The following is an 8236-nucleotide window of genomic DNA, read 5'->3' on the forward strand; positions in this document are numbered from 1 at the left end:
TCACCTCATCAAAGTGTATATTCCAACTCCGAGATGGTTGCACAGCTGGAGCTTGCACACTTTGTTAGCACCTTTAGGATCAACAAAACCTTCTGATTGCATCATATACAACTCTTCTTTAAGATATCCATTAAGGAATGCAATTTTGACGTCCATTTGTCAGATTTCATAATCATAAAATGTGGCAATTGCTAACATGATTCGGACAGACTTAAGCATCGCTACGGGTGAGAAAGTCTGATCGTAGTCAACCCCTTGAACTTGTTGAAAACCTTTTACGACAAGTCGAGCTTTATAGACAGTAACATTACCATCAACATCAGTCTTCTTCTTGAAGATCCATTTATTATCAATGGTTTCCCGCTCATTGGGCAAGTCCACCAAAGTCCATACTTTGTTCCCATACATGGATCCTATCTCAGATTTCATGGCCTTAAGCCATCTGTCGGAATCTGGGCTCTTCATACCTTCTTCATAGTTCGTAGGTTCGCCTTGGTCTAATAACATGACTTCCAGAACAAGATTACCGTACCACTCTGGTGCGGATCATGCTCTGCTTGACCTACGAGGTTCAGTAGCAACTTGGTCTAAAGTTTCATGATCATTATTATTTGCTTCTCTCTAGTTGGTGTAGGCATCATGGGAACGGATTTCTCTGATGTGCTACTTTCCAATTTGAGAGAAGGTACAATTACCCCCATCAAGTTCCATTTTGCTCCCACTCACTTCTTTCGAGAGAAACTCCTTCTCTAGAAATGTTCCATTCTTGGCAACAAAGATCTTGCCTTCGGATTTGTGGTAGAAGGTGTACCCATTTGTTTCCTTAGAGTATTCTATGAAGACGCACTTCTCCGATTTGGGTTCGAGGTTATCAGGCTGAAGCCTTTTGACATAAGTGTCGCAACCCCAAACTTTAAGAAACGACAGCTTAGGTTTCTTGCCAAACCATAGTTCATACAGTGTCGTCTCAACGGATTTTGACGGTGCCCTATTTAACATGAAAGCGGCTATCTCTAATGCATAACCCCAAAACGATAGTGATAAATCGGTAAGAGACATCACCATATCTAATAAAGTACGGTTACGCTGTGGTGTTCCAGGTGGCGTGAGTTGTGAAACTATTCCACATCGTTTTAAATGAAGGCCAAACTTGTAACTCCAATATTCGCCTCCGCGGTCAGATCGTAGAAACTCTTATTTTCTTGTTACGATGATTCTCCACTTCACTATGAAATTCTTTGAACCTTTCAAATGTTTCAGACATGTGTTTCATTAAGTAGATATACCAATATCTTCTCAAATCATCTGTGAAGGTCAGAAAATAACGATACCCGCCGCGTGCCTCACCACTCATCGGACCGCATACATCGGTATGTATTATCTCCAATAAGTCATTGGCTCGCTGCATTGTTCCGGAGAACGGAGTTTTAGTCATCTTGCCCATGAGGCATGGTTCGCAAGTATCAAATGATTCCAAAAGTCCATCTACATGGAGTTTCTTCATGTGTTTTACACCAATATGACCTAAACGGTAGTGCCACAAATATGTTGCACTATCATTACCAACTTTGCATCTTTTGGCATCAGTATTATGAATACGTGTATCACTACGATCTAGATTCAATAAACCATTTACATTGGATGTATGACCATAGAAGGTTTTATTCATGTAAACAGAACAACAATTATTCTCTAACTTAAATAAATAACAGTATCGCAATAAACATGATCCAATCATATTCATGCTCAACGCAAGCACCAAATAACATTTACTTCGGTCCAACACTAATCCCGAAGGTAGAGGGAGTGTGCGATGGTGATCTTATCAACCTTGGAATCACTTCCAACACACATCGGCACCTCGCCCTTAACTAGTCTCTGTTCATTTTGCAACTCCTGTTGTTACTAATCTTAGCAACTGAACCGGTATCAAATACCCAGGGGCTACTATGAACACTAGTAAAGTACTCATCAATAACATGTATATCAAAGATACCTTTGTTCACTTTGGCATCCTTCTTATCCGCCAAGTATTTGGGGCAGTTCCGCTTCCAATGACCATTTCCTTTGCAGTAGAAGCACTCAGTTCCAGGCTTGGGTCTAGCTTTGGGTTTCTTCATGGGAGCGGCAACTTGTTTGCCATTCTTCGTTCCCTTCCTATCCCTTTTGCCCTTTTTCTTGAAACTAGTGGTCTTGTTTAACCATCAACATTTGATGCTCTTTCTTGATTTCTACCTTCGCTGGTTTCAGCATTGCAAAGAGCTCGGGAATCATTTTCTTCATCCCTTGCATATTATAGTTCATCACGAAGTTCTAGTAGCTTGGTGATAGTGACTAGAGAATTCTGTCAATCACTATCTTATCTGGAAGCTTAACTCCCACTTGTTCAAGAGATTGTAGTACCCAGACATTCTGAGTACATGCTCACTGGCTGAGCTATTCTCCTCCATCTTGTAGGCAAAGTACTTGTCAAAGGTCTCATACCCGAAACAAGGTGGAAGGAAATAGGGGGGAGAGGGAAGGAAGGGGGAGCCCTACTCCACACTTTCCTTTCCCTCCCCTCTTTCCTTCTCCTCCTCATAGGCCGACCTGACATGGGGGTGCACCAGCCCCTTGTGGGCTAGCGTGTTCCCTCTCTTGGCCCATAAGGCCCATATCTTTGCCGGGGGTGCCCGAAACTCCTTTCCGGTGACCCAGTAAGTACCCGGTACCCCTGAAACACTTCTGATGTCCAAATACCATTGTCCTATATATCATTCTTTACCTCTTGACCATTTAGAGACTCCTCGTCATGTCCATGATCTTATCCGGGACTCCGAACAATGTTCGGTCACCAAATCACATAACTCATATAATACTATATCGTCAACGAACGTTAAGCGTGTGGACCCTACGGGTTCGAGAACTATGTAGACATGACCGAGACACCTCTCCGGTCAATAACCAATAGCGGAACCTAGATGCCCATATTGGCTCCTACATATTCTACAAAGATCTTTATCGGTATGTTACTTGCCCGAGATTTGGTCGTCGGGATCTTCATTCCTAGTTCAATCTCGTTACTGGCAAGTATCTTTACTTGTTCTGTAATACATCACCTCGTGACCAAGTCCTTAGTTGTTTGCTTGCAAGCTTATGATGTGTATTACCGAGAGGGCCCAAAGATACCTCTCCGATACCCGGAGTAACAAATCCTAATATCGATCTATTCCAACTCAACAGACACCTTCGGAGGTACCTATAGAGCATCTTTATAATCACCCAGTTACTTTGTAACGTTTGATAGCACAAAGGCATTCCTCCGGTATCCGGGAGTTGCATAATCTCATAGTCGAAGGAATATGTATTTGACATGAAGAAAGCAATAGCAATAAAACTGAACGATCATAACGCAAAGCTAACGGATGGGTCCTTTCCATCACATTATTCTCCTAATGATGTGATCCTTTTATCAAATGACAACTCATGTCCATGGTTAGGAAACCTTAACCATCTTTGATCAATGAGCTAGTCAAGTAGAGTCTCACTAGGGACACAGTGTTTGTCTATGTATTCACACATGTATTTAGGTTTCCGATCAAATACATTTCTAGCATGAATAATAAGCATTTATCATGAATAAGGAAATATAAAATAACAACTTTATTATTGCCTCTAGGGCATATTTCTTCATTTATATGGTCCAAGTTGTAGAGCTTCCATGGCCTCATCCATGGCACGGCGGGGAGGGGTGTGTTGGGAAGAAGAAAACAAGCTCTACGATGACTGACCTGGCCAACTAGACCGGCGGGCCATAAGTGCCATTTCAAAATATTCTTCTGCTCCCAAACGAAAGACTTGTAGCAAGCGACTACACCTACACCCCCTACCACCTAAGCCTACGATGAGAGACGAAGGCATAGAAAACTGACAAGTTATCATCCCAATGCAAGGTAGGACGGTGGAGATTCAGGGCACTGAGGTGCTCGGCCACCATAATTTCGCACTCACTTAATGTAGGCTATCAAATGTTTTGGCCACCTCCATGTGGCAAATCTCCAGTGGCTCATTTTTGCTAATGTGGTACTCCTCCTGATAAGGAGGGTGTGGAGAAAATATCAGAGTTTAGGGCTATTAGTCTCATCCATGCGATGGCAAATATCATTGCTAAGATTCTCGTCATCTGCCTACGCCCTCACATGAACAACATCATTTCCAATGTCTGAAGTGCTTTCATCAAGAGGAGAAACATCCACGACAATCTATCTACAAGATTATTAAAACAGGAGGCAAACAAGGCCTCGTGTTTGTCTACATAGATTAAATTATCTTGACAGTAAATTTTAGATATTAACGGCTGAGATTTAAAAGAGGAAACATTACATATAACACTACTGGAATAGCCTCCTTTTCCAAGTGCCCGAGAAACTCGGTGAAGGCCCAAAAAACTCGGCAAAGATTTTGTGGAGAACAGATCTTGGCAAAAGGCATGTCGCTTAGACCTCTAACACAAACAGAACTTTGTCGAGAATCACTCGTCAGGCACTCGACATATTTATTGGGGAGTACCAAAGGGGTATTCTTGACATAAAAAAGTGACTTTATGTGGGTGAGTATAGGACGTTGTCGTCAGGTCTTTGCCGAGTTCACACCAAAGAGCTCGTCAAACACCTTCCTATTTGTCGAGTGTCAACTCTCAGCTTACCTAGCACCATCAACCGCCCAGGTGCTTCCATATGTCACAATTTTTTGAGGGTCATGTCTAAAGTCTCGACTTATATATATCATCAACTCCCCATGTACTCCCCTTTTCTCAATAGCCTTCTCAAGGGTCTCAGCAAATAGTCAGCCGAGCAGCTAGCACCTGCTAGGTGGCTCTTTTGCCGAGAGTGCGCTTGGCAAAGAGAATATTGTTTAGTGCCACTCTCATAAAAAGGCATTGTCAGCCTGAGTCCTAATTATTTCTCATTTAACCCTGCAAGAAAAGCATATATAATAGTAATATCCAATAAGGATCACATACATAAAATTGTATACTTAATAAGGATCACATGTGAAAGTGCAACTATTCCCCGGATGGTTTTGGTAATTCACAACAACATATAGCTCATTGAACTAATATCCATTCAAGTTAAAAAATTTAGAAAGTTCAATGATTGGCATGGCATGGACTAGAGATGTGGACCCCTCAAAATGCTAAGGACAAAGATTGGCAAAAGCTCAAGACTCTTCATTTCTATTTTAGTGATTCAAGATCACATTGAGTCCATAGGAAAAGCCAATACTATTAAAAGAGGATGATGTGTTGCTTAATGGTCTACTTGCTCAAAATTGCTTAGTTATATGCTCCATAGCCGTCAACCACTATCTCACTTCCAAATTTGTCCAAAACCTAAAGTGAAACTTGGCCCCACCGATTTGATTTATCTGGCGCCACCGAGTTCTTTTGACATAGCCACACCCAAAAACCCTAGACAATTAAGTCTCACCGATAGGTATCTCGGTCTCACCGAGATGGCAATGCAAACTCTCTGTTTCCCTTCGTAATGCTTCGGTCTTACCGAAGTGAGCGATCGGTCCCATCGAGTTTGCAATGCAAACTCTCTGTTTCCCTTCGTAACATTTTGGTCTTACCAAAATGAGCGATCGGTCCCACCGAGTTTGCCTGACCACTTCTCTGTTAACTCATTGCTGAAATCGGTCTCACCGAGTTCATGCAATCGGTCACACTGAGATGAGGTTTTGTCCAAGCCCTAGCACATCGGTCCCACTGAGTTGATCATATCGGTCCCACCGAGATTCCTAACGTTCAGATTTTGAACTGAATCGCTCTCACTGAGTTCACTTATTCGGTCTAATCGAGTTGGGTCAAATGTGTGTAATGGTTGGATTTTGTGTGGAGGCTATATATACCCCTCCACCCCCTTCTCTATTCAAGAGAGAGCCATCAGAACGTGCCTACACTTCCACTACTCATTTTCTGAGAGAGAACCACCTACTCATGTGTTGAGACCAAGACACTCCAATCTAAGCCTTCCGCAAGTTGCTTTCCACTCGAATCATCTTTCCACCATAGCCAAATATGTGAGAGAGAGTTGAGTGCTGGGGAGACTATCATTTGAAGCACAAGAGCAAGGAGTTCATCATCAACACACCATCTATTACCTTTTAGAGAGTGGTGTCTCCTAGATTGGTTAGGTGTCACTTGGGAGCCTCCGACAAGATTGTGGAGTTGAACCAAGGAGTTAGTAAGGGCAAGGAGATCGCCTACTTCTGAAGATCTTCCCGAGTGAAGCAAGTCCTTCGTGGGCGATGGCCATGGTGGGATAGACAAGGTTGCTTCTTCGTGGACCCTTCGTGGGTGAAGCCCTCCGTGGACTCGCGCAGCCGTTACCCTTCGTGGGTTGAAGTCTCCATCAACATGGACGTACGATATCACCACCTATCGGAACCATGCCAAAAATCTCCATGTCTACATTGCATTTTCCTTCTCCAAACCCTTCTCTTTACCCTCATATGCAATGTTTTATTTTCCGCTGCTACACTCTTGGAATTGCATGTGTAGGTTGATTGCTCGACTTGTGCTAAGTTACTAAAATCTGCCAAGACTTAAAATTGGGAAAAGACTAGATTTTTATTTGGTCAAGTAGTCTAATCACCCCCCCCCCTCTAGACCTACTTTGGATCCTACAACATGCATAACAACAAGCTCACAAAAGCATCATATATGGTCCACACATGCTACACATGAAGTCACAAGTAGTTACTTAGCATGAGTGTCTATCAACTTCTTAAACCCACTCAACCCAATAAGCTGGCCTGCACCCTTGCCTACTTCATGATTGCTCTTTTCTTTGAGCACATACTTGGAGTAATCATTCTCTGCCTCCTCCCTACTATTAAATCGGAGGAAGGGGCCGCCTTTGTAACCATACATTTGTTCATTGCATGAGGGCTAGGAATCATAAACTCCTGGACACCTACCTCTGTACACCACATACCAATTCACTTAAATTCTCCCATGCCTACCGAAATTTCACAGAATTTCTTTGTTGGCTACCGAAATTTTGCAACAAAGATTGTGTCTGGATGGATAGGAAAAGAGTTTTGTTTGCACAGACCCAAGATGGCGCCACACCCGAATCATCATCATCTTGATTATTAATTAGACTGGCGATCAGTCACTGTAATGTAATACTTGATGTATGCTGGCACAATTAGCATTCCCCTAAGTAGGAGGAGATGAAATTCTTTCAGTACAAGCTAGTAGTAGAATTGATTCAGAATGTGAGCAGTGTAGTGCTCCTTCGGTTGTACTTATTAACAAATAATTCGAAAAAGAAGCCCTCCGGCAGTTATGCTAAAGTGGAGAATTAACGTAAATAATATCGGTAAGAAAATCAAGCAAGGATGAGAGGGACGTTTGGAGAGATTGGACTGTGTGGAGGAGACGACGAAGATGCATGGAGAGGGGGTGGTGCGGAGAGAAGGCAGGTGGAAGGGCGGCGTGTGGCGGCTGACTATCAAGTTCGGTGACGGTTAGGGGTACGCATGGCGGCTGGAGGAAGGCAAGTGGTAGTGGGGCCATGGCGATACGGTGGTGACCACCCGTCCTCCAACCTCGGACTCAGAGCGGAGGGGAGGGGATTAGAACAGATTGGTTGCCTGGTGGGCTTTCTTACAGCCAACAGATCACTGTCGTTGGTTCATATTCTCTTATATGATCACTTTTTATTTAATTTTTGGAACAAGGGGGAGCGACCAATTTCATTCAAATTTAGCTCACGTACAAGATGAATCATGATTACAAAATCTGGGAAAACCAGATTAGAAAGGGCTAGAGAAGGCCATCATCGTTTTTCCTACGAGCTAGTATTTGGATACATGTGATCCTGAAAAGCACAATTGTGAGCAACTCCATTCAAATCTCTAGAAATGCGGAAGACTGCAGGGCCTGTTTGGATTGCAACATAGACAGCCTGCCGAAAATTGGCGCTCACCTATGGGGTTGGAATGTGTTTGGATCACAATCAATTTTTGGGATTCCGGCCGACTTTTTGGTCGTCCATTCAGTTCATACAGCCATGTCGTGGACGAGTTGTTGTGAATTCCTTCGCCAACTTTTTTTTGAATGAAAGGGGGTCGCCCCCCGCCCATTTTTATAGCATTTTTCTATATTGTTGGTCGCCCCCCGTCATGTACGTTCACTTGGCCCTGGCATTTTTCTATATTGTTTCTTCACAAGAAAAGAAAACAA

Source organism: Triticum dicoccoides, chromosome 5B, assembly GCF_002162155.2.
Source record: "Triticum dicoccoides isolate Atlit2015 ecotype Zavitan chromosome 5B, WEW_v2.0, whole genome shotgun sequence".
Classification (NCBI taxonomy): Eukaryota; Viridiplantae; Streptophyta; class Magnoliopsida; order Poales; family Poaceae; genus Triticum; species Triticum dicoccoides.